Here is a 27,324-nt window from a genome sequence, read left to right as displayed (position 1 = left end):
CTGGAAAGGCAAGCTCGCTCCCCCGCCCATCCGCCCGCTCACTCGCTACACTACCCCACCCATGCGAGCGGCAACGGATGGGCGGGGGAGCGAGTTGAAGAAGGCGCCAAAATTAAGCAGGATCTTTTGGGAATGGCCTGGGACGCGGGAAAAATTATGAGAAGGCATGCCTGTCCCACCAAATTCGGGACGTCTGGTCACCCTACCCAACTGTGCCGGGGAGGAAATGAGAGGTCCTGCTTGAATGGAGATGAAAGTACACACACACCCTGCCTCCCTGCTCAGCTGTCGCCCAAACCATTGGCAGCTGTTTGGGTGCCCTGGCTGAAGCACACTTTCTCTCATGAAATGCAGCATGGAATAAACTGAGCCTGGTTTGTCCTCAGTCTTTTCAGTGGCCACAAACTACTAGCAAAAGTGCCATTTGATCACAAGGCAAGGAATGTTTCTCCTTTTGCATTTGAGCATCCCAGTCGGGACAGGAAAGGCAAAGAAAAATAAGGAAAGAGGGGAAGAGAGCAAGGAAGCAAAAAGAAGGAAAGAGGGGAAGGAAGAATGAAGAGGGAAGAAAAACGAAGGGAAGGAAGGAGATTATAAGGAGAGAGAGTGAAGGTGTGAGGTAAATCCTGCCTTAGCACTTGATCTCCAGCAGCCCTGCTGCCTTTGACCAACCCCTTGTCCCCTCCACCTGACCTCTCCTGGTGGTCTCCCATCCTATCATTGAGGATGCTTTGGTTACAAAGCTAGGTCTCATAAGGAGAGAGAGTGGCCTCCCTCTGACCCACATACTTTGCCCTCCTGCACACACAATTGGCAACCAAGGAGAGTGAGCACAGCAGCAGTGGAAGCACACCCACCATGGCCTCCAAAGTCAACCTCAATGGGGCCCTCATTGAAATTGAGTTTGACACCCCTGGACTAACAGATGACCTGAGTGCTGCATGTGTTGCTCTCAAACTTCCAAAGTCTGAGTCAATGTTAGAAAAATTATCACTGTGCATAAAACAGCAAAAGTCACATTACTGAAAAGCACACCAAATGCAAACTTTTACCTTTCAATGAAAAGGTGTTTGTATCATTGAAAGTGCTGTTATTGTGGGGTTTTTTTTCAGAGAAAAGACATTAATCACCTATGAGTTGTTTTTCTAAACTAAAACCTCATTATTCTGGTTAAATTGTCATGTTGGCAATCCGAGATAAACAAGTGGGTTTTGGGTTGCGGTTTGGGCATTCGGTCTCTAAAAGATTTGCCATCACTGGATTAGAGCATACACAGAGTATAACCTAATTCAGCTTCTATTAAATTGCTGGTGAGAGACGCTCCATTGTAACCTCAGGTGCCAACAGCATGGATAAAACTTCTAGGCCAGCGATGGCAAATCTTTTTTGGCTCATGTGCCATAAGCGGGGGGCGCAGGGGGGTCATGCGTGGGCATGCTGCACCCATAATGCAATGTGTGACACCTCCCCCCCCAATGTGCATGTGTGCATAACAGGCACGACCCCCCTTTTTTGCATGCTTTTTTCACCCACCCCAGGCAGCAGAGGTTTTATAGGAGCCTGGGGAGGGTGAAAACAGCCTCCCCAGAGGCCATCTGGAGGCTTCAGGAGCTTCTCTGAAGCCTCTGGAGGACTAAAAATGACCCTATGAGAAAACTGAAAGTGACATCCGGTTTGCTTGTAGGGCCGGTTTAAGCCCCCTGGAGGTTTCAGAAGACTTAAGGAGACTTCCCTGAAGGCTTGGAGGATGAAAAACTACCCTACGAGCAAACCAGAAGTCACTTCCAGTTTCCTTGTAGAGTCATTTTTAGTCCCCCTGAGCCTTCAGGGAAGCCCCCTGAATGTCCCTGAAGGCTCTGGTGGGCTTAAACCTGAGAAAACTGGAAGTCTGTTCCCAGAGAGCCTCGGAGGAGGGGGGCGGGGGGGGAGAGAGTCATGCACGGGTATGCTGCACCCATAATGCAATGTGTGGCATGTGTGTATAACAGGTGCAACCCACTTTTTTGCATGCTTTTTTCACCCTCCCCAGGCGCCAGAGGTTTTATAGGAGCCTGGGGAGGGTGAAAACAGCCTCTCCCACCTCCCCGGAGGCCACTTCCAGTCACTTCGAGTTTGCTCGTAGGGTCGTTTTTAGTCCTCCGGAGCCTTCAGGAACTTCCAGTTTGCCCTTAGCGACATTTTTTTTTTGCACTCTTGTGGCTTCAGGGAAGCTCCTGAACCCTTCAGACAGCCTCGGGTAAGGGGCAGGGGAGGGGGACTGTTTTCGCCCTCCTCAGGCTCCTATAAAGCCTCTGGATCTAGGGAGGATGAAAAATGGCTTTTAAAAAGGCTGAACTCAGCTGGCGACTCTGCGCATGGGCGCTTGCCAGCTAACAGGGCAACACTTCACGTGCGCTGATAAATGGCTCTGCTTGCCACCTGTGGCAGGTGTGCCATAGGTTTGCCATCCTTGTTCTAGGCGAAATTGCCAACCTTACCTAGCAAAGTAACATCTTGTGAAAAGCAAAATGTGGATTCTGCCAAGGAGCCTTGTTTGTAACTTATAATGTACGTTTTGCATTCCCTAACAAAGCTCTGAGTTATATGCCAGAAAATGTATTTCTTTTCCCTTCTAAAGTCCTGGACCTGGAGAAAGAGCTTGGATCAGGGCCAACAGGCTGAGCTCCATTCTTCTCCAGGTGTACAATGTGCAAATGCCAACTGAATTATTCTATTCCAATAAACGGCCTACTATAATTTTTCAGGATTGCTGCATATTTTAATGCTTAAATGGCTCAGATTCTTTGTGGAGGAATCTTTTTAGCTTCTTCTCCAATTGTACAAGAAACATGGAGACGTCAGTTCCTAATACAATTTGACAGTTGTACAATACAAGATTGGACTTTAATTGAAGTTTTCTCTGTTCTAACAGCCACAATTTTCTGAGCCTGTCAGTTTCCATAGATTAAATTTAATGCCAATACCCATATTTTCTGATTTTAGGCAACGTAGAAATTGTGTAAATTCCCAAATCAGCTCTGAGGGGCAGCAGCTGAAGTCCTTTTGTCCACCCCAAGATACTCCTCAGCGGCTGTGATTGGGTTGGTTCTGCTGGTGGTTTCTCTCTGAAGCCCCAAACATCAGACTGATGTAAGAACATGGGGGAAACCTTGGCCTCACTTACTTCAATAATTGGGGCTGAGGAAGCTGGAGAGCTATGAGGTTTTCTTTTAAGCACGACTTTCACTCCTGTCTTTGATCTAACTGAGCTCCTTTGATGATGAGGGAGCCAAGATTCAGTCTCAGAGAAAACTACCCCAGGTAAGGAAAGGTCTTACTTGCTCTATTGGCTGACCATCTATGGCTAGGATGTCATTTCCCAAAGACCATAACTTTTGAACTTGATTTATTAAGTATCAGATAATTATTATGAGAAAAGAACCCAAGTCTTCCTCACAGGGTATATAATCCAATGTGTAAGTATGATAATATCACAGTGTAAATCAGCATATTCCAATAGGTATTTAGCATGCTAAACATATGTACCTATAACAGAAGTTATAACAAAATAAAACAGTTAGAAGGGAACTTTGAGGTCTTCTATTCCAACCCTCTGCTCAAGAAGGAGACCCTATTCCAGGGGTCCTCAAACTATGGCCCGCAGGCCAGATAAATCCCACTGAAGCCATTAATCGGACCCACGTGGGACCATGAGGCTGCCCCACCCAAATCACCCCGGCCACCCGCCGGCTGAGCTCATGCCTTCCCTTCGCAAGCCCCACATATTGAAACTGCAAAATTAAGAAAAAAGCATTTGGCCGGCAGAGTGTTTCTGGGGGCCCAGGATGCACGGAGGCCTCTGGAGGGGAAATTGTGCCCACTGCCTCAGCTTCTAAGTTCGAGCTAAATGGAACGCAAAGCCATGTTGCCTGGCATATGTGGCCTTGCCTGTTGCTCTTCAGAGTTTCTGGTGCACATGTGTGCACAATGATCAGCTGGCATTTGCGTGCATTGCAGTGCCAGAAACTGGAAGAGGTGGTATTCCAGTTTCCACAAGCGCATGCGCACCAGCCGACTGATCATTGCACGTGTGCATGCCAGAAACCGGAAGAGGAGCTGCCTGGTGCGCATGCACACTGGGCAACTCCTCTTCCAGATTGCGTCCCTGACAAGAGCACTTGGTGCTGAAAAGGTTCTCCATCCATGCACTATTCCAAGGGTGGTTTTTCCATGACATTATAAAGCAGTACCAATACTTCACGTCATTTGGATTCTCTCCAAATTGGCCAGCAAACCGTGTTTTACTTTGCTGATATAGATAAGATATTTAAGGACAAATTTGTTACCAATATTAATAACATGCAATATTTATTATAAAATCTATATAGCTATTCACTACCTAAAATCTTCTAGTTCTTCGGCAAGGAATGCATTTTTCTCAAGTTTAAGTAAGAGGATCATGGCATGCATAGCTGCATCTATTGCTCACCCACCATCACCCACCCATAACTTTACCAGATGGAGAAAAACACACACAAACCTGTGGGACTTTGTAGATGCCTCCTAAAGTTGATGCCTGGATGGAGATGCTCCTTCTAGCTCCATCAAGAAGAGCCAGAAGGTTGTCCTTCCTTCCACAGCCGTAGTTGGGGACATTGGCTTCTCCAGTGGAGAGAATGTCCAGCAAGGCATCGGAAGTGTGGAAAGTGCTCAAATAGTTGGCATGCATGTTGTAGCCCAGTGTGAGATTGTGCAGGAGCTGGGAATTCTTCTTGAGAAGTTGAATGTTGAAAATGAATAGTAAGCCATCAAAAAAAGAAGAAGTTTGCCTATTGTAAAAAAATGTCATTATAATCAACAGCAAGTACAAATATTATTTTTTAATATATAATCTTCCAGAAGCCTACTGAGCCTTAAGCCAACATTGATCCAAAACCAATGATCAGTTACACAAATATGGGAATTGGCTGAGGTACAGCAACTACAACTGATTCCACCACTCCTTTAAATAAAATTCATGATTCAAGCAATAAATTAAGGATTGAACTGAGAGAGAAAAATAATCTGCAGCCCTTTCAGCTTTTTTTCAGACCCCTTTTTGAGCCCCTTTCACAAAATCAGACAAGAGAGAGAAGCCAAGGAAATCAAAATCATTCAGGAAATTAGACATATCCCCCAATATAGGGAATAAATGAAAAATAAAAAACAGAAAAGAAGGATAGTGTTAGAATGGAGGGAATGCAACTCCATTCACCCTGAATGACTTACAAATCACGGAAAACAAACTGAACAGAAGGAGTTACGTTGAAAAGCAACTTTGTGTGCAATTTTTCCTTTCCAGTGGTGACTATACCAATGAGATGGTCTCCTGGACTGTAAAAGCTCTGTGGTCGTTTTCCATCCTGGTGCTCCGAACTCAGTGGGCATTTTATTCTCAGCTTCCCAGAAACTGGATGGGATAAAAGCAGCATCAGAAGCAGAAGCAGGAGGTCCATCATTCATGGGGTGAATCAATCAATCCTCTTCCTATTTCTTAAGAAGAATGAGAAGAATTCAATGGACTCTCACAAGGTGGAATATGATCCAGTGTCTTTCCTGATTCAAACGCAGAGAAACACTCACTTCATCTGGAAAGGAGAGAGACAGACATTCAAGAGCACAGACCCTGCCTGTCCCAAAACTCCCTATTTCTCTGCCCAAAGTCTCCCCTTGAGGATTTGGCCAAAGAGCAGAGCTGAAACTTTTATCATAATTCTCTGTCTCAGGAGGGATCCCTGGATAATTCAACCAGTTCTTGGACTCAAAGGTTGTTGGGAAATTCTCTGGAGGGAAATGAAAGGGAAATAATCCCCATGTTATCCATAATAACAGGGGCAGAGATTGAATTAAATTGGTCATCTAGAATTGAGAGGTTTGGGGTCTCCATGCTTGAAACTGACTCCAGAGGGAATACACAGTGGCTGTGGCTGAAGAAACAAATAAATCTGATATTTGTTACATAAAGACAAAACTCCAGGGGACAGTTAATGCCAGAGCATGTCACAGATCTGAAATAGTTGCCAGCTGAGTTGGAACCAAAGTTTAGATTTTTAGTTTTTTTTAGTTTCACTTTATTTGTATGCCGCCCTTTTCCCTGGGGGGACTCAGGGCGCTCACAGTTCAAGGGGGGGGGGGAGGACAAACAATTTACAACATAAAAGCACTACATCATTTAAGAACTCAACAGTCATACAATTCGAGTAGGGGTTAGAGTCTTTAACCCCAGGCCAGATTTTAAGTGCGGTGCGGAAGGTCTGGAGGGTGGTAAGGGTCCGGATCTCCACGGGGAGTTCATTCCAGAGGGTTGGAGCAGCCACCGAGAAGGCTCTCCTCCGGGTAGTTGCCAGTTTACACTGGCTGGCTGATGGAATTCGGAGGAGGCCTAATCTATGCGATCTTATCGGTCTAGTGGAGGTAATTGGCAGTAAGCGGTCTCTCAAGTACCCAGATCCAATACCATGAAGGGCTTTGTAGGTGACAAGTAGCACCTTGAAGCGCACCCGGAGATCAACAGGCAGCCAGTGCAGCTCGTGGAGGATAGGTGTTACGTGGGTGAATCGAGGTGCACCCACGATCGCTCGCGCGGCTGCATTCTGGACCAGCTGAAGTGGCCGAATACTCTTCAAGGGCAGCCCCATGTAGAGCACATTGCAGTACTCCAGCCTAGAGGTCACAAGGGCACGAGTGACTGTTGTGAGGGCCTCCCAGTTCAGGTAGGGATGCAACTGGTGCACCAGGCGAACCTGGGCAAATGCCCCCCTGGTCACAGCTGACAAGTGGTGTTCAAAAGTCAGCTGTGGGTCCAGGAGGACTCCCAAATTGCGAACCCTGTCTGAGGGGCGTACTGTTTGACCCCCCAGCCTGAGAGATGGAACACTTGGCCAATTAGTAGGAGGGAAACACACCAGCCACTCGGTCTTATCTGGATTGAGTACAAGCTTGTTAACCCCCATCCAGTCCCTAACAGCCTCAAGGCCCTGGCACATCACGTCAACCACTTCACTGAGTTGGTACGGGGCGGACAGATACAGCTGCGTATCGTCCGCATACTGATGGTATTTTATCCTGTGCCGTCGAATGATCTCACCCAGCGGCTTCATGTAGATGTTGAAAAGAAGGGGGGACAGGACCGAACCCTGCGGCACCCCATGTGTTAGGGGCCTCGGGGTCGATCTCTGCCCTCCGACTAACACCGACTGCGACCTGTCCGAGAGGTAACAGGAGAACCACTGTAAAACAGTGCCTCCCACCCCCACCTCCCGCAGTCGTCGCAGAAGGATACCATGGTCGATGGTATCGAAAGCCGCCGAGAGGTCAAGGAGCACCAGGATGGAGGCATGGCCTCCATCCCTGGCTCTCCAGAGATCATCGGTCAATGCGACCAAAGCGGTTTCTGTGCTGTAGCCAGGTCTGAAGCCGGACTGGAATGGATCGAAATAACTGGCTTCCTCCAAGGATCACTGGAGCTGAAAGGCCACCACCTTCTCAACAACCTTCCCCACAAAGGGGAGGTTGGAGACTGGACGATAGTTGTTTAAAATGGCTGGATCCAAGGATGGTTTCTTCAGGAGGGGTCTCACCACCGCCACCTTTAAAGTGGGGGGAAAGACCCCCTCCCGAAGGGAGGCGGTAATAACCGCCTGGATCCAGCCTCGTGTCACCTCTCTGCTGTTTACAACCATCCAGGAGGGGCACGGGTCCAGCACACATGTGGAAGCGCCAACAGCTCTCATCGCCTTGTCCACGTCCTCAGGGGTAACAGCTTGAAAATCAATCCAGCGATGGCTTACCAGATTATCCCTTAGTGCCTCAGCTGGTTCTGCAGAATTGGAGTCCAGGTCCGCCCGGAGCCGAGCAACCTTGTCTGTGAGGAATTGGACGTAATCCTCAGCCCTGCCCTGCAGCGGATCGCCCGTGTCCCTCCTATTTAGGAGGGAACGGGTTATCCTAAACAGGGCGGCTGGGCGTGACTCAGCGGACGCAATCAGAGAGGCAATATGTGATCTCTTAGACGTCCTGATTGCTCGAATGTATTCTCTGATGCAGGTTGTTAAAAGTGCTCGGCTCGATTCGGATTTACTGGACCTCCAATTGTGCTCTAGGCGTCTCTTCCGGCGCTTCATCTCCCGGAGTTCCTCAGTGAACCAAGGAGCCCTCCGGGATCCACTGCCTCAGAGCGGCCTTAGAGGCGCAATCCGGTTAAGGGACTCCGTCGCTGCCGAGTTCCAGGCAGCAACCAGAGTCTCCACCGGACTGCGGGCGAGAGTATCAGGAATAACCCCAAGCTCCGTCTGGAACCCCAAAGGGTCCATAAGTCGCCTGGGGCGGAACCACCTGGTTGGTTCCTCCTCCCTACAGTGGGGGTTTGGTCTCCGAAAGTCAAGCCTCAATAGGTAGTGGTCCGACCATGACAGGGGCAAGATCTCGCTACCCCTCAGAGCAAGATCACAATTCCACTGCTCCGAGAGAAATACAAGGTCAAGCATGTGACCCGCTGAGTGGGTTGGTCCCCGGATTACTTGGGTCAAGCCCATGGTTGTCATGGAAGCCATGAACTCCTGCGCTCCATCAGAGTGTTCACCGAGCGAAGGCAAGTTGAAATCCCCCAGAACCATAAGTCTGGGGAACTCAACTGCCAGTTCAGCTATTGACTCAAGGAACGAGGGGAGGGCTGCTGCAACGCAGTTGGGAGGCAGGTACGTTAGCAGCAGACCCACTTGACCCTTGAAGTCCAACTTAACCAGCAGGGACTCACACCCGACAAGCTCCGGAGCAGGGATCCTACGAGGTGCTAGAGACTCTCGGATAACAATGGCCATACCCCCACCCCTTCTCTGAGCCCTCGGCTACTGGAGCACCTGAAAGCCCTCTGGGCACATCTCTACGAGGGGGACTCCTCCCTCCAGGCCCAGCCAGGTTTCAGTAATACATGCCAGGTCTGCCCTCTCATCTAAAATTAAGTCCCGAACGAGAGGAGCCTTATGAACTACAGACCTGGCATTTAGCGACAGCAGCCTGATACCAGGGTTCTGATTACTCGCGCCATCTGGCCTTGGAGTGGGACTCATAGGGCCGGAAGGAGGGATCTCTGTAACGTAGCAAGCCCTCCTTCCCCGGTAATGGCCAGCCCTAAAGTCCCCGCCATATCTGCCCCTCCCTATTAAGACCGTAATGCTCTGGCCCATTCCCGTGTCCATAGTCCCTCCACTCACCCCCATAGTCCCCGCGTTTTCCGACAGGCCCTTCGAATCAGTCATCCTGAGACTGGAGTAGGTCCAGCTCCCCCCACACTTCTGCGAAGCACTCAGTGTGGGGGAACCCGGTTCCCATCCCAGTCTCACTTACATACCCAAACACCCACTCACTCACTCACACCCCTGGAAGAAATTTTAAAATACAACAATATAATAAAAAGGGAATTACACAAGTCTAAAAGTGGGGTCATTCGCTTACAGTCATACACATCCACACTACTTACAGAAAAAAATTTGCTCAGGTATAAAAAGGTGATAAAAATACGCGAGCAGTCCATACATAGAGATATAAAGTCCAAAGGGCAACAGCACGGTGGTAGACACAGTCCAGGGGGAGAGATGTAAAAGTAAAAGTCCAGCGGGGTAGTTCATAAAGGTGAAAACGTAGTTGGAGAAGCAAGCTAAGGTAGATGGTAAAGATGGTAAGCAAGAAAGCCCCCCCCAGCCACAAAGGAGGGCAAACCGGGGGGGGGCCTTGCACGCCCAATAAGATGGATTGTAGATTGTAGATTGAAAGGCGCTGGATGGGGGGAGAGTTCAAAAGGGCTGTAATGGTGGTTACAAACTGGCCACGCGATCACATTAAGTCCTAACCCACCCATCCAGGCTAGCCACCTCTTCACCCGTTCCACGCTGATGAGATAGACCAGGCGGCTGAGCCGGGGTTTTTTTCGGGCGGCTTCGGCGAGCCCATAGAACAGCAAGCCAGCAGCAGCCAACATACCAGTAGTCAAAAAAGTCAAGGCAGCAATCATAGCAGCTAGGTCATGGCGTTCTCTAAAGCCGGGCCGCGGCGTTTTGAAAAAAACGGCCACAGCAATCAGAGACACAGATGCAGCAAACAAGATGGCAGAGGGGGGAAGATTCTCTCAGCCAGCAGATGGGGGAGAGTCGAGACTCTCTCAGGCCAGCCGGGTCGCAAAGGAACCCCCCCAAGCGGAATTACTCAAAACCTCTCCAATGCCTCCAACCAAGCTGGATCGCGATGCCTCCAAAAGCGGCACCTGGGCGGCGTCTTCAAACGCTCCCCAATCAGCTGGGCCGCGGCGTCTTCCGAATGGCTTTCGAGCGGCTCCCGAACGGCATCGGCGTTTTTTCTAACAGGCAGCCTTGGAGAGCGGTATCTCCCCAGTCCGCTGCCAGCACCAAACTCCTCAAGAATCGCTCGTGCCCTGGTCTCTCTCTAGCTCTAATCTAGCTAAGCCAGATTAGTTCTCACAATGCCGGCTACAGCGTCTTCAGCGTCTTTAGCACCTTTAAACAAAGTTCAAAGAATAATGCCCCCTCACACCCGCCCCAAACACCTCGAGCACTCTCCACGCTAAGGCAGGAAACAGCCCAAACTCAGCTCGGCTCCACTCCTGCTGGGAGCAGCCATCGTGCGGGGGGGGGGGGGGGAAGACGCCCAGTAAGCCGAAGGTCGTTCGCAATGCCATTCGTAAACTCCGAGAATGCTGAGGAATGCTGAGGAATGCCGGAATCCGCTTCAGAGCCTCTGGGCAAGCCCCTGGGTAATGTTTTTTAAATTCGCTCACCACTCCCAAGCTCAGCCCAAGCTCTTCTCTTAGACCCCCCACTGCTTAGATCTGATAAACAGCAGGGGAGGGTTCAGTTCAGGACAGTTGAATGCTCTTCTCAGCCGGAGCGAAAAGCTCAGGCAGCCATCTTCCCAGCGCAGGCGCAGTTTACTTTATTTTGGAAGTTAATGCTCAAGGTCATCACACAAAAGGGCTTATGCAATAGTGCAGCCAATCTGTTGAACAAAATCAACTTTAGTGAAAAAGTAGTTGCCAAAAGTTTGCAGACTTAAAATAAATCACACACAGAGAGAGACAGAGAGACAGAGAGACAGAGAGACAGAGAGACAGAAATCCTAGAACCTGCCTGCTAGCAAAGGACCTTCCCGAAGTTGCTTTTCTGAGCAACGCGGAGACAGAAGGGACAAAGTACCATCCACCTGGGAGAGGTATACAGGGCTGGGGGCAGGGCAGGCTTACTTCCGGGTCCAGCAGCAACCCACCCCTGCCCCAACCCCCAGGTTCTATCTTCTGAGTCCTTGAAACAGAGGGGAGACCATATTCCATATTCCACTGCCACCTGTTTCCATGCATGGACCACCCAGGGGAAAGCAAAGGCCAGACCCAAAGAGAAGGCCCAGGGGCAGCCCCCACGCCCCATTCCTGTGAAGAGATTGTGGGATTCATTGTCTACAGGTGAAACTCGAAAAGTTAAAATGTGTTGATTTGGGGAGCCATGTCATTTGCTGGTGTTGGTCCACTGTGCTTCATTAAGTCCAGAGTCAACGCAGCCAGGAGATTTTGGAGCACTTCATGCTTCCTTCTGCAGACGAGCTTTATGGGGATAATGACTTCATTTTCCAGCAGGACGTGGCACCTTCCCACACAGGCACCTACCCCCCTTCCCTACAACTACTCCAGCCATCTCAGACTCTGGGCCTTTGCCCCTCCCCATTTGCATTTCCAGACTTACAAGAGGGAGAGGGACTGTGGAACTCTCCCTCTATTTCATCATCATTCGTTTCCGACCGCCATTTCTGCACGAATCCACTTGAGTGGAATTTTTTAAAGATCTGCGCAATTCCTTTGTGTATGGAGTGTGTATGGTGTGATTGTTTGATGAATGAACCCACCTAATTTTAATTATCTCTATTATTATACTATTGTATTTTTATATGTTTTTAATGGACTACAGTGGGGTATGTATGAGAGAGTGACTGAGAGTGCATCTGAAAGGACTGAGGGCACGGCCTGGTGTCTCCCTCACTGAGTGCATATGCAGAAATGGTAGGGGGGGCAGGCCTATCCCTCATCCTAGAATGAGTGTATGAGTGAGAGAAGCTGTTAGGGTCTGGATGGGAGCGAACAAACTTGCACTCAATCCTGACAAGACCGAATGGCTGTGGATGTTGCCCCCTAACGACAGTCCAGCTAGTCCATCCTTAAGCCTGGGAGAAGAAAATTTGCTCCCCTCAGAGAGGGTCCGCAACTTGGGGGTCCTCTTGGATCCACAGCTCACTTTGGAACATCACTTGTCGGCTGTGACCAGGGGGGCCTTTGCCCAGGTTTCGCCTGGTGCACCAGTTGCGGCCCTATTTGGACCGGGAGGCACTTCAAACAGTCACTCACGTCCTTGTCACCTCAAGACTGGATTACTGTAATGCGCTCTACTTGGGGCTGCCCTTGAAAAGTGTTCAGAGACTACAATTAGTCCAGAATGCAGCCGCGCGAGCGATATTGGGTGTACCAAGGTACACCCATATTACACCTATCCTCCACGAGCTGCACTGGCTTCCCATTGGTCTCTGAGCACGATTCAAGGTGCTGGTTATCACCTTTAAAGCCTTACATGGCCTAGGACCCGGATACCTACGAGACCGTCTTCTGCCGCATACCTCCCTAAGACCAATAAGATCACACAGGATGGGCCTTCTCCGGGTGCCTTTAGCTGGACAATGCTGGCTGGCGACCCATCAGAGGAGGGCCTTCTCTGTTGCTGCTCCAGCCCTATGGAATGAGCTACCCCCAGAGATCCGGACCCTACCCACTCTCATGGCCTTCCGTAAAGCTATTAAAACATGGCTTTTCCGGCAGGCCTGGGGCTGTTGACCTCTTGATTGAGGTCTAGCCCCCCTTTGATTGGGTGCAGGTTGTGCTTCTTCTTAATCTTGTTGTATCTTACTGTTTTAATCCTTTTTAAATATTTTTTTCATTTCTGTAAGCCGTCCAGAGTCCTCCGGGATTGGGCGGCCTATAAATTCAATAAATGAAATGAAATGCCAAAAGCACCAAAACCTGGTTCAATGACCGTCGGATTACTGTGCTTGATTGGCCAGCAAACTCACCTGACTTCAACCCCATAGAGAATCTATCGGGCATTGCCAAGAGAAAGATGAGAGACATGAGACTGAACAATGCAGAAGAGATGAAGGCCACTATTGAAGCATCCTGGTCTTCCATAACACCTCAGCAGTGCCACAGGCTGATAGCTTCCATGCCACACCACATTGAGGTAGTAATTGCTGCAAAAGGGGCCCAAACCAAGGACTGAGTACATATGCATGCTTATACTTTTCAGAGGTCCGATATTGTTCTATGTACAATCCTTGTTTTATTGATTGCATGTAATGTTCTAATTTTCTGAGATGGTGTATTTGGGGTTTTCATGAGCTGTACTCCATAATCATCACAATTATGAAAAATCACAGCTTGAACTATCTTGCTTTGCATGTAATGAGTCTTATCTCAAATATTAGTTTCACCTTTTAAGTTGCATTACTGAAATAAATGAACTTTTTCACGATATTCTAATTTTTCGATTTTCACCTGTAGTTTTGAAATAAACAATGACCAGCTGAAACTCCCAAGGGAAAACAATGCTCATTTTATTTACTGCTTTTCAAAGAGAATGGACCACACGCAAAGCCACACAGGTACGATGAACACACCTTAAGTCATTGATACATTGCCTTGTATCCCCAATGGCCCTTACCAATTTACCTTCCACCTTTTCCTCACTGGCTTAGTGTTGTGACTCGGCTGGAACCTTTGGAGCTGTTATCAGACTCTGGCAGCGAGGGGCCTTATGAGTCATACTTGGAAGAGGAGGAGGGCTGTGGACAGGGATCTGACTCCGAGCAGGGTTCAGAGAGACTAGTTGGTCCCCAGGTAATGATTGAGCCTTGGATCAGTGGGGAGGAGACAAGAGAGGCTGAGCAAGAACCCTCCTGTGAGTCATTTCGGGATGCACATAGGAGAAGAACTGACCGACGTAAGGCACAATTGAGGACTCATAGGAGGTGATTACACACAGCTGTTGCTCATTAGAGTCTTCTCCTACGGATAAAAGGACTGATGGTGCCACGCCCTGGTTGCAGAAGTCAACGTCGTTCGTTTACGGAGAATTCAGTTCCAATCCTGTTTGAGTTTGTGAGACACTTGGAGAAGTGATTTTGCTTCTTGAAAACTTGGTGCTGTAAGAGTTTTGTTTCTGCATTCTGCTGTGTAACCCTTGTTTGCAAGAGACTTTATCTATGTTTATTTTGGGCTCGCAGCCAGTCTGAGCCGAGACTGATAAAGGCTTTCTTTTGGCAAGCTTTGTGTGACTTTAGTTTTGGAACAGGCTAAGTGCGGGCCAGAACAGCTTAGTAAGTAAGATGTCATGGGAAACAGAGTTGTATGGTTTCTACAGAAATGAAGGAAGACAGGTTGGCCTGTGATGGAAATACATTTTATATGCTTCCAATCTCATGAGCTGGGCTGGAGCCTGAGAATTGTATTTAAGAGCCGGGATCAGAGGCCTTTGCTATGCTAGAAACCGGCCATAACCAGAATTCACTGTGGGGATGTTTGCTTTTCTCAATAGCTGGCAAACCACGTTGAGAAAATGCAACTGTCAGCACAATTATCCTTCCTTAATAAGTATGAAGCCTGAGTAATGCAACTCAGCACATGATCATTAACCTGATCCTTCCTTAATAAGTGTGGGCACTTAGGCATATTCCATCACTTGCAGCAAGAAACCATGAGCTGTCTATTAACCTTCTCACATGGATAACATCAACCATAGTTTGGACTCTGTCTAGTTAATCCAATCAGTACAAGGGTACTTTGATGAATGAATTAGTTTCTGCCACGTAAACTGTTTTATGACAGTAAAAGGGGAGCTCTCATGAGCTGTGGAAAGAGAGCATTCCCATTAAGCGTCTTCCTGCCTGTCTGCGTCTTTCTTCATCACTAAAACATCTGGTGACCCCGACGTGATACCCCCTGAACTCATTCAGACAGACGAGCCCAGGTGCACCTCAGCGAATATTTCTCTGGATGTGAAATAAAAGAAACATGTTTTAAAAGACAGAATAGCTGCCTACAGCTTCCTGCCCATCCCCCTTTTGTCAATGAATCATTAAACCCTGAGCTAGTCTACTTTAAACTGGTTGTTAACTCATGGGTGTTTTTTCTTTGAAGAGCGAGTAGCAGGAAAGGGGGGGAGTGCGGCTTTTCTGCTCCCTTTAACAATTTTCTTTTCTTTACTCTTCTGTCTGAGAAAGGAGGGGCTAATGCAGGGGTGGGTTTCGACCGGTTTGCACCGGTCCCTGCGATCCGGTTGGTCGCCGAACCCGGAAGTAAGTAACTTCCGGGAACGGCGAAGGCCCCCCCCGCGCCCGCGTGCGCCCGCACACCCGCGCCCGCTCCTTACCCGGTTTTTACGAATTCTGCCACGCCGCATGCGTGCGCGAGAATGCTGCGTGCGTGCGCGAGGACGCCGCCGGCCTCGTTCCAACCGAACCGGTTGGAACGGGGTGAGAAACCCACCCCTGGGCTAATGGGTGAACTGCTCATGTAGCTTTGCCTTTCCTTGTTTTGGTTTTCTTATATTTTCTTTTCTGCTCTGAATATAATTTTGATTATGTTATTTCTGGGAAAGTTTTGAGGTTTAAGATGTTAAACTAAACCTATATAAAAAGAAATGATTTTGAAAGATTTTGTTTGCATTTGTACGTGTTTAACCTACTTCATGAGAATTTGCTTCCATCTGAATGGAATCTGCACCTAACTCACATTTTACTAAAAGCAGAGAATTCACACAAAAGTTTGATCCAAATATATTTCAGAGCATGGACCCAAAGTACTTCATTTATCTTCATGTAACCATTGATACTTTTTCTCATTTTATTTGGGCTACTCCTCAGAAAGGAGAAGCCACCAAACATGTTGTTAATCATTGTATTCGAACATTTGCTGTCATGGGCCTACCTTCTACGTTAAAAACAGACAATGGCCCTGCATATTGTAGCAGGTCCTTTGCTGATTTTTGTGTCAAATGGCAAATTGAACATCTTTTTGGTGTACCCTATAACTCTACAGGACTGGCCATAGTGGAGCGAGCAAATTTTACATTGAAATCTGCTTTGGATAAACATAAACAAACAGGAGGGATTCCCATAGGTCTTCCTGGTAAACAGCAATGGTTGAATAAAGTTCTGTTTACTCTGAATCATCTTAATATCACAAAAAAAATTATCACACAAAACATTTATCAACTCCAGTAGATAATCATTTTGGAAGTAGAATGAGTCATCCCCAGCCACAGGTCATGTATAGATTATTGCCTAATCCCGAATGGCATGGACCCGTTCCTTTATTAACATGGGGGCGAGGATATGCTGCTGTGCTTGCTCCTACAGGTCCGGTGTGGATCCCTGCTCAGTGTGCGAAACCTTGGAAGGATGGCGTGGCTCCAAGGACTGAAAAACCCGATCCTGAACTTCTCACTCAGCCTGCAGAACCCTCAGCAGGATCGGGACCGAGCACTTCGTCAGAAACATCAAGTGACCTGGGGACAAATTAAGGCTCACTCTGCACAGTCTACAAAATTGTTACAGGATAAGGACATGCCACAGGCACCAGAGAACCTTTTGGTAGCAGCACATGCTTGTTTAAATGCTAATTCTATAACTATTATTATGTGTATTTTTTTATGTGTATCTTTCCTCCTGGCATGGCTACAGTGACTTTGCCAGATGGAATTCCAGAGCAAGGACTTTGGGAATGAAATTCCTATATATGGGATGTGCAAAATATCCCTCAATTAATAAACAGGACAGATTGCTGGATCTGCATGCATGTTCCCCCACAAGCCAAAGGAGGACCTTTAATACGTGATATTCCTTTCAATGAAACTGGATGGAAACAACGTCCTTGGTTCCCTGGAACGCTACAAAAGTACAATGTTGATTATTCTATTTTAGCTATTGGTAGCGGAATTCAAGAAGTAGCGGCATACCACTATTGAGAGACCTAATACCTTTCTGAATGTCACTATAATGGAACATCTCTGTAACTTTACCTCTTATACATGTACATACCAATTAACTGGGTGTCCAATGGTGGTGAGAGGAGAGTGTCCGACAAGTGAAACCATCAAAAGTCTCCCTTTATGTAATTTGGTAAGATCAATGGTCAGACAATTAGCAGCGAGTGATAATCAAACAACTAACATACTAGGTGATATTTGGACGTCATGTGGTAGGCGAGCATATCAGCATATCCCTGCACAGTGGTCCGGTCGTACCTTGGGATCTATTGGCCCCTCCGTAGTGATATCTGATCATCAACCTAAAGGACGGTTATGGAATCGTAGAAATATAGAGGCTCAAAACCCCATTAATCATTATACTGATACCATGCTAGCAAGGGGTATTATTCCTCCTTTAGGAGTTATGATGAATTATAGATATTTACATATTTTATCAAATTGGACTACTGTTTTATTTAATGATACCATCAGATCCTTAACATTGATAAATAAAGAAACGTCACAAATTAGAGAGGTAGTTTTACAAAATCGTTATGTTTCAGATGTTATTTTAGCAGCCAAGGGTGCTTTAATCCATTCACATTGTTGTATGTATATTACTGATTATAAAGCAAATATTTCGGCCACCACTGAACACATGGAAAACATGGTTGCGGATAATCCAATTGGTTCCAATATCCCGCAATCCCTATGGGAGTGGTTGTGGTCTTGGCTCCCAGATTTTGGATGGGTGCGACAAATAGTGCCCATTGTTATTTTAGTTATCATTGCTTTAACTTGCTGTTGCTGCTACGTGAAATGTTTGCCTAGTTTGTTGATGGTGTTTCATCCAAGAATTCGGCCGTCCAGATCTGAAAATATGTATGCATGCAAATTATTAAAAAATTAAAATTAAAATAAAAAAGGAGAACATGTGGGGATATTTGTCTTTCTCAATGGTCGGCAAACCATGTTAAAAATGCAAATATCAACACAAATAATCCTTCTTTAATTAGTGTGAGACTGAGGAATGCAACTCAGCACAATAATCAATAACCTGATCCTTCCTTAACAAAGATGAGACAACATCTGGCACGTAGGCACATTCCATCGTTCGCAACATCTGTTTGTCTATTAACATTACTCAAACATGCTTGCATCTTTGCCTAGCTAATCCAATCAGCACAAGTGAACTTTGATCAATTAGTTTCTGCCAGCTTCTGCCACATAAACTGTTTTAAGACAATAAATAGGGAGCTCTCACAGCTGTTGAGAGGGCATTCCCATTAAGCTAATTCCTGCCTGCGTGCCTTCTCTTCATCACCACAACACTTCATATGCCACCCTGCCTCTTCCAGGAATCAGCACATAACTATGCTCCATCTCAAATACCAGAGCAATCCTCACATCTTTTGTGCTGCTAATAAGGGGACAAATTGGCAATTAAGCAAACAGGGAAGGGAAAAGATAACAAAACATAAACCCTGCCAGGAAGGATGTAAATCTAAGTTAGGATATATGATGAAGTTTTATAATCTATTTAGATTATATGACTAGAGTGATTTAGAGTAATTAGTAAGTTAGGATATATGACTTGAGTTTTACAATGTTGTTAGATTATATGACCAGAGTAATTTAGAATAATTAGAATATGAAGAACAAATACTTTTTTGGGTATAAGAAAGGACACAGTGTCATCCAGTGTTTGTGGAAATTTCCTCCCATGTCTCTTGTGCATGGGTTTGGGCCTTCTCACCCAAAACTTTCACTTTGATCAGAGAATAAAGTCTGGTTTCTCTGTTTTCCCAGCCTCCGTTTAAGTCTTCATTTTGATTCATTTTTGGCTTAAGCGTATTGCCAAACATTACCCCTTCCTCTGCATGGATCCCCCCCCTCCATTGGAAATGAGGCGGCTGTCGAAGAGAAGGGAGCGCACGCCACATGGGCTTGTCCAACAGCCAAAGGAAGAAAGAAAGAAAGAAAGAAAGAAAGAAAGAAAGAAAGAAAGAAAGAAAGAAAGAAAGAAAGAAAGAAAGAAAGAAGGAAAGAAACAAATGAAAGAGCAAAAGAGGGAGAAAGAGACATAAAAAAGAAAGAAGGAAGGAAGGAAGAAAAAGAAAGAAAGGAAGGAAGGAAAAAAAGAAAGAGAAAGAGAACTTATGATCAAAATTGAGCCCAAAATTTTGGTTGCTAAGTAAGAGTGTTGTTAAGTGAGTTTCACAACATTTTCCAATGTGACCACGCCCACCCAGTCACACGACCACCAAGCCACTCCCACTTGGTCACACAATTGCCAAGCCACTCCCACAAAACAGGCCACATGTACAGAATAGGTACTAAAAAAATTGGAACCCACCACTGGTGTGGGATTGGGTGGGAGGAACAGCCCAACTGCAGGATCAGGTGTATGATGGAGGGAGAGCAGTAGCCCCACAGCAGGATCAGGTGTTCAGTGGGGGGAAAGCAGAACAACTGCAGAATCAGGTTTTGGATAGTGGGTAATCCTTTCTGTCTCCGCTTACACTCACTAGTCTTGGCCTTCACCTGTTCGAATTGGAACAATGCTCCACCCAATGCCACACCGGATCATGCAGTTCGGCTGCTGCTCCATCCCACCACATATACGATCCTACAGTTGGGCTCCTGCTTCCCTCCCCACCACATATAATTCTGCACTTAGGCTGCTGCTCCCCAAACCTCCCATATCATCCCTCAGTTGTGTTCCTACTGCACCTCACCCTATACCTGATTCTGTAGTTGGGCTGTTGTCCCCCCCTCAACCTATACATAATACTGGACTTGGGCTGCTGCTCCCTCCCACCCCACACCTGATTGTAAGTTCCACTGCTGCTCTTCCCCCAACCCCACACCTGGTCGTGTAGTTGGGCTGCTGCACCATCCCACCCCACATGTGATCCTTCAGTTGGGGGAGGTGGGGGAAGCAGCAGCCCAACTCAGTATTGTGTGTGGGGTGGGGTAGACCACGATCTTAACTGATGGATCACATTTGGGGTAGAGGAGGAAGTAGCCCAACTGAAGGATCACATGTGGGGTGGGATGGTGCAGCAACACAACTACACGATCAGGTGTGGGGTTGGGGGAAGAGCAGCAGTCGAATGTACAATCAGGTGTGGGCTGGGGGGGAGCAGCAACCCAACGGTAGGATCAACTGTGGGGTGAAAGGAACAGCAGCCCAAGTCCAGGATTATGTGTGTGTTTGGTGGGGGAACCACAGCCCAACTACAGAATCAGGCATAGGTGAGGTGCAGCAGGAGTACAACTGAGGGATGACATGGGAGGTTTGGAGAGCAGCAGCCCAAGTGCAGAATTATTTGTGGTGTGGCGGAAACAGGCGGAATGGGACTGTTCTCCTCCTACCCTTCGCCACCCCTTTTTTGCCTTCAGGTTTCCACCCCCAGCCATTAACCTCTACCCTCTTGCCTCCTCTGTTAGGACCCAAGCTGATCGTTCCGGCCAATGGGACCCTGCCTCTTCAGTCCCAGGCCCATCCTCACGGGCTTTTGGGAGAAACACTGTTCACCCTGGGCTTTTGGGCTCAGGTGACAGTTCACCACCAGCCAATCAGAAGAAGGGAAGAGAGAAAGAGAGAGGGAGGGAGGGAGAAAGTGTTCCTGTGGAGTTTCCTCTCTGGGGGTTTGCTTCTCCGCCCAGTTGCCTTGGGTCCAAGCTAGAAAATCCTTTGCACCCACCCCCACCCACCCCCCAAATACACAATGGCCACAGGAAAGTTAAAATCATGACTTTCTGCTTGTCACAATTCCTCAGACTCCTTCTCTTACTTTTACGCCAAAGCTCTTAATATTATAATTACTTTATTCATATGAGCTAACTACATTGCAAACTCAGTCATATACCCTAACATAGACAGATTCCCCTCTGGCAGTGTTTATCTTTTGTTATTCCTGATTGGCCTATGAACAGCACAAAAGGTGTGAGGATTGCTCTGGTAGTTTGAGTTGCTTGCCAATTCCTGGAGGGAATGGGGATGGCATTTGAAAGGACCCATAAAGCACATGCTTTCGCAGAGGCACATGTGCCACAAATGCCCAACAACCAAATGCTCAGAAGGAAAACACCTTTACAGCAGCACAACACATATACATATTACAATGGAACAAATTCCTATAACATAACCAGTTTCTACTTCATGTGATAATACTCATTACTTTCTATTTATTACCATTTCCTTCATTTCTCTCCCTTTTTCTCCAATTAAAAAATGCACTCAGGTGTAAAGGAGGGAGGGAAGAAGAACAGCTTCATAAAACAATCAATCCAAAAAGAGGCACTTTGAGTCAACACTCCAACATATCAGATTCCATTCAGATGGAAGCAAATTCTCCAAAGGCAGCTATCAGAGGCAAACAAACAGCGACATAGGAAGGAGCCCAAAAGGGAGAGAAATGAAGGAAATGGTCGTTGGTTAAACTACAACCTGTGAATCAGGCAACCCCGGGATGGGTCTGAACCCCAGGTCATGGATGGAAGGTATGCCAGTGGGCACCTGCCCTCCCTCAGCAGATGGCACCATGGCAGATAACTGGGCAGTAGCCAACCCAGGGATTGACCCCCTCCCCCCACAGAGTCCAGTCTCACCTGCAATGCCCCAACAGGTTCTTATCCTACCTTCCTACAGAGAAAGGTTCTCAACAATGGAAGAAGGGATCACCAAGGGGGAAGCTACAGGATGGATAGCGGAACGATGTGATGAGGCGGTTCCGAAGTTTAGAGATGTAACTAGGTTTCTTTCCTCGTGGGGGCCAATGAAATGCCACTATTGCTGTCACACAATAAAAGGGCATGAATAGTCTTTAAGAGGCTTCTAGAGTGCTCATGGTGTGCCCCCCCAAAGAGCAAAAAATGGCCAATATTTTTTCTCAAAAAAGGGGCATGCATAGCCTTTAGGAGGATTATAGTACTGGGGACTGGGGGGGGGGCAAAATTGAGCAAAAACCAGTCTGTTTTTCACTCATTTAAGCCCTCCCCAGCCCCCAGGAGCTCTCTAGATGCCTCCTACACGCTCTGCACAGCCATTTTGGTGAAGGGGGCGAGGTTTTGGGAGGCAAAAAATGCTGTATTCAGTGTATAAGATGCACCCAGATTTTCAGCCTCTTTTTTGAGGAAAAAAGGTGTTTCTTATACTCCGAGAAATACAGTACATTAAACTTTTCCATCACTGGCTTCTGCCTGCAATATCCAAAATGGCCACGAGGTAGCAGGCTGTTATTGGTCTGCAATTTTCCATGGAGTTTTTTGGGGAAGCAATTATTTTTATTACTTATTCTTATTCATATTACATTTTGAGATGACTGCTGTCAGTCTGTCATACTCAAAATGGCCACGAAATGGCAACCTAAACACAAAACATATGCCAGGAGAAGATTCAGGGTCCAATTTTGTGGTTAAAAATGGTGCTAGTTGCTGTTTTTAAAATTAAGACGCGTAATCATGTTCAAAGGAAAACAAGGAAGTTCATTTGCCTCTTGAAAAAGCATCTTTGGGACATTTTCCATTGAGGTTTTTTTTTCATATTTGTACCCAGTTGATTGCTCATTGGTTGCAATAGGAATTGATTGACAAACATGAATTGATCAGCTGGCTTGTTGCCTGAACCTGGAATTCTGGGGTGAGAGTGACTGTAGTCATCCAGATGGTTTTTAATGCCTAAGGGTAGAATAGACTAGAGTAGACTAGAATGGAGTGGAGTGGAGTAGAATAGCAATAGCACTTAGAGTCAGCCTATTGTCCCCAACAATCTGGGTCCTCGTTTTACCCACCTAGGAAGGACGGAAGGCTGAGTCAAGCTTGAGCCTGGTGAGATTCGAAATGCCAAATCACAGATAACTGGCAGTCAGCAGAAGGAAACTGCAGGACTGCATTCTAATCACTGTCCCACCATCTCTGAGTAGAGTAGAGTGTAGAGTAGATTAGATTAGATTAGATTAGATTAGATTAGATTAGAGTAGAGTAGAGTAGAGTAGAGTAGAGTAGAGTAGAGTAGAGTATAACAGAACAGAACAGAACAGAACAGAACAGAACAGAATAAATAGAATGGCACCAAACTCTATAGCTCTGGATGACCTTCCCCAGCAGTCTCTGGAGACAAGAGACCATATTGAAGGACAGCAGAAGGTCAATATCCTTGTTATTCAAGCTTCTCCTTTTCAGTTGAATCTTAGCTTCTCTCCTTTTGAATCATGAAAGCACCTGGATATTCCACTTTGTGAGAGTTGTTATATACTGTATTTTTTGGACTATAAGACGCACCTTTCCACCTCTAAAAGAGGATGAAAATTTGGGTGCGTCTTATACACTGAATGTAGCCCCACCCACCCACCGGCCCCAACCCTTTGGCCTCTGCCTCCCAGCAATTTACCTCTTTGCAGCAAATGGGGGCTTGTGGGGGCTTCAACAGGCTATAGCAATCCCTGCAGCCTGAAAAGCTGATGATCGGAAGAAATGGAAAGTGAAATTTGCTCTGTGGCAAATTGCTGGGAGGCAGATTTTTTTTTCTTGCGCTAATCAGGCTGTTTGCTGCAAGGAGGCAAGTCAACAACTATAAATGCCTATAGAATGTTCAAATCACTAGACTTATTTTTTAAAGACTGCTTTATTATTCTAGACAATTTAACAAAATGAAGAAGCTTTTTAAAATAAATGCTTGATCTGAAGAGGCCCCGTGCTATTGTTTTAAAAAGCGCTATTCTTTTAAATAGCAGAGAATAACTATACTTCCAGAAAGCACATCAATTTTAACAGAATCTGTACAAGTATAGTCTGAAATATAACACTACAAGCAGTGTAAATTGTCTGTACTGTTTGTTGCAAGGAGGCAAATTGCTGGGAGGCAGAGGGAGATATTTTTCCCTTGTTTTCCTCCCCAAAAGCTAGGTGCGTCTTACACTTCGGAATGTCTTATACTCTGAAAAAATATGGTATTGTACTGTGTTTTCCTCAAAATAAGGCAGGGTCTTATTTTCTTTTAACCCCTGAAATAAGTGTTTGGCCTTATTTTTGGGGAGGTCTTATTATTTTTGAGGTACAGAAGGTGTATAGTGTATAGTTGTCAGTTGAAGTTTTCATTCTGGTCCTCTGTGGGAGAGGGAAAATGCTCTCTCCTGATTGGTTGTTCAGGTGATCAGTTTCCTTAAAAAGGTGCTGTGACAACCAGGGAGTTGATACCCCGCAGGCAGTATTGAATAAAGGGCTGTTAGAATTCACTCTGGCCTCGCCTCCAATCTTCACCCAGAACATACAGGAGTCCTTTGAGTTCTTCTAATTCTTCTTTAGAAACAGGAAGGGGATTGATTGGTTCGCCCCATGAAGCATGGACCTCCTGTTCCTTGTTCTGGTGCTGCTGGTGTCCCAGCCAGTCTCTGGGAAGCTGAGAATGAAGTACCCGCTGGGCAGTGACGTGCGGTGAGGTTTATTGCTGGTGAGGCACTGACACAGTGGTGGGTTTCAAATTTTTTTAATCTTGTGGACTTCAAGTCCCAGAATTGCACAGCCAGGCATGCTCAGTTCCGATTTAAAGCAACAGCATTTGTTTTTCTCCTTTGCAAAAAAGTTTCCTTCATGATTTTTCTTCTACCTTACCCCCCTCTCAAACAGACATAGGCACATAGAGAAGTTGGATTGGACTATCTCTCCTACCCCCTTCCCTCTCTCACTCACTCTCTCTCAAACAAACACAAACACAGAAGTTGGATTGGATATATTTTCCAATGGCTTGAAAGCCGCTCCTCTGCCATATCCGCTCCCATTCCCCTGCTGCCTTTTGATCCAAGCCTTTGATTGCAGGCGGAGCCACATTGCCTTTTCAAGCTGGGCTTATATAGTTTTATCCAGCAGTGTGTGTGTGTGTGTTTGAAAAGGCAACGCAGCGCTGCCTGTAATCAAACTACATTTGGGGAGGGATCTACACTTGAGGATGAAGTTTGAATTCTTCCCCCTCCCTCCAACCCACACATACCTTTTCCAGCTGTTTCAGAGAGGATTTCAACTCTGCTCTTGCCTGTCATCATGAAAAGAAAAAAAATGTAAAAGGAAAAAGGCAAAAGCTGATGTCAGGTTGAGCTAGATGCTGCCAGAGTCACCATGGATGACTCTGCTTAACTCTTTAAAAAAGCATCTGTAAAAGCGCCCTCTACAGGAGGAGGCAGGAGAACGATGTGCCTCACCTACGTCAGGAATTTTTACACTTTTAAACCTTGCTTAACTCTGCTCGAGTGATCATAAAACGCCTAAAGTTGAGGCACTTCATTCTCCTGCCTCCTCCTGTAGAGGGCGTTTTTTTAGAGGCTTTTTTAAACAGTTAAACAGAGTCATTAACAGTGACTCTGGCAGCAACTAGCTTAGCCTCACCTCAGCTGTCGCCTTTTTCCTTTTACATTTTTTTTTCTTTTCATGATGACAGTGGTGAGGCTCTGCCTCCCCTGCCTCCCCTGACTGCATGTCCCTGCTGCTGAGTATGGAGCACCAGGATAGAAACAATCCATGGAGCTTTTCCAGGCCAGGAAACTGTCTCATTGGGACAATCCTCAGCTTCACCAGAAGATTGCATACAACAAGGACTTCCAACCAGGCTCCTCCTGGTCAATTTCATTCTAAGTCATTCCCTGTGCTGGAATTTCCTTTCCTCTGTTTGCATTCCTCTTAACACTTTCCTTCTTTTCTCTTTACTCCACTTACTCCTATATGAAAGGACCTGTCTCTAATTTCCTGCATGGTCTGGATTCTCAAAGCTTCTCTCTTTTTCTCTTATTCTGTGGAAGTCACTGAAATCCCAAAATGGGACAGAATAAAAACTGTAACAACTCCAGATTATTTTCCTTCTTTCCATCCAAACTTGACTTCTTCACTTGAATGCTAACTTTTTTTTAAAGTAGTGATTGAAACAGTTGTCGTGGTCCTTGCCCAGGCCAGTTCCATATTTTTTATAATTGCTGATAGATATTACAATTCTTGATCATTGTAGAAACAACTTGCTTTTTCTTTTTAGAATTGGTAAATGTTTCTCACGGTAAAAGAATCCTCATACTTTTATGATAGGTCTGTTTTAATGATTAAATTATTTTGAATCCCCTTTAGTAGCCAGGTAAAAAATAGTACTTTTGCAAATAATGGTGTGTTTGTGACTCTAAATAGTTCATGTTTTTACATTTGTTCTGGCTGTGAGATGCTCCTTTGTGTTCAGGTCTGGCCTCAAAAGGATAATGTAGCACTTGGGGATGAAGATGCAGACCAGCAGACCAGCACTGGAGGCCAGGATGGAGAAGACCTGAACAGCCACCATGTATTTCCCTTTGGTGCTCAGGTAGGTGGGCACAAAAGTCACCCAGACGCTGCAGAAGACCAGCATGCTGAAGGTGATCAGCTTGGCTTCGTTGAAGGCCCCAGGCAGATTCCTGGCCAGGAAAGCCACCGTGAAGCAGATGGCAGCCAGGAAGCCCATATAACTGAGGGTGACGTAGAACATGACAACAGCCCCTTCATTGCATTGCAGGATGATCTCTCCAGGCTGGGAGTGGAGGTCAGAGTCAGGGAAGGGGGGAGAAACTCCCAGCCAGATGGAGCAGATGATAATTTGGACAGCAGAACAAGAAAGGATGATGGAGTTGGCCAAGCTCTTCCCCAACCATCTCTTCACTCGGTTTCCTGGTTTTGTGGCCAGGAAAGCCAGCACCACCGTGATGGTTTTGGCCAAGAGAGAAGAAACGGCAACTGAGAAAATGATGCTGAAAACTGTTTGTCGGAGAAGGCAGGTGGCTTTCCATGGTTGACCAATGAAGAGAGAAGGAGACAAGAAGCAAAGCAGGAGGGAGACCAGGAGGATGTAGGAGAGGTCCCGGTTGTTGGCTTTGACAATGGGAGTTTCTCCATATTTAATGAAGATAATTAAAACAAGGACTGTAGTTAGGAACAAGAGCAGGGCAAAAGAGACCAGGATGATGCCCAGATGTTCTTCATAAGACAGGAAGGTTATAAGTTTGGGGATACATTGGACTCTGGCCTCATTTGGATATTTGTCATCTGGACACTTGGTGCATTTTTCTGCATCTGAGAAACCAAAATTCAATTTTCTTTAATATTTTGTTCCTTTTATTTTTCATTAAAAATAGCATAAGAAGGATGTAATTTTTTTTAAGTGGCTAAGTATTTGAAGTTGAGGAAAGTCCTAGGGTGTTAATTATTTCTGGTGTAATGTGTAATGTAA

The sequence above is a fragment of the Thamnophis sirtalis genome, unplaced genomic scaffold, assembly GCF_051295495.1.
Source record: "Thamnophis sirtalis isolate CommonGarterSnake01/CBP01778 unplaced genomic scaffold, rThaSir2_p1.2 scaffold_15, whole genome shotgun sequence".
NCBI lineage: Eukaryota > Metazoa > Chordata > Lepidosauria > Squamata > Natricidae > Thamnophis > Thamnophis sirtalis.
This window is presented reverse-complemented; position numbering follows the sequence as displayed.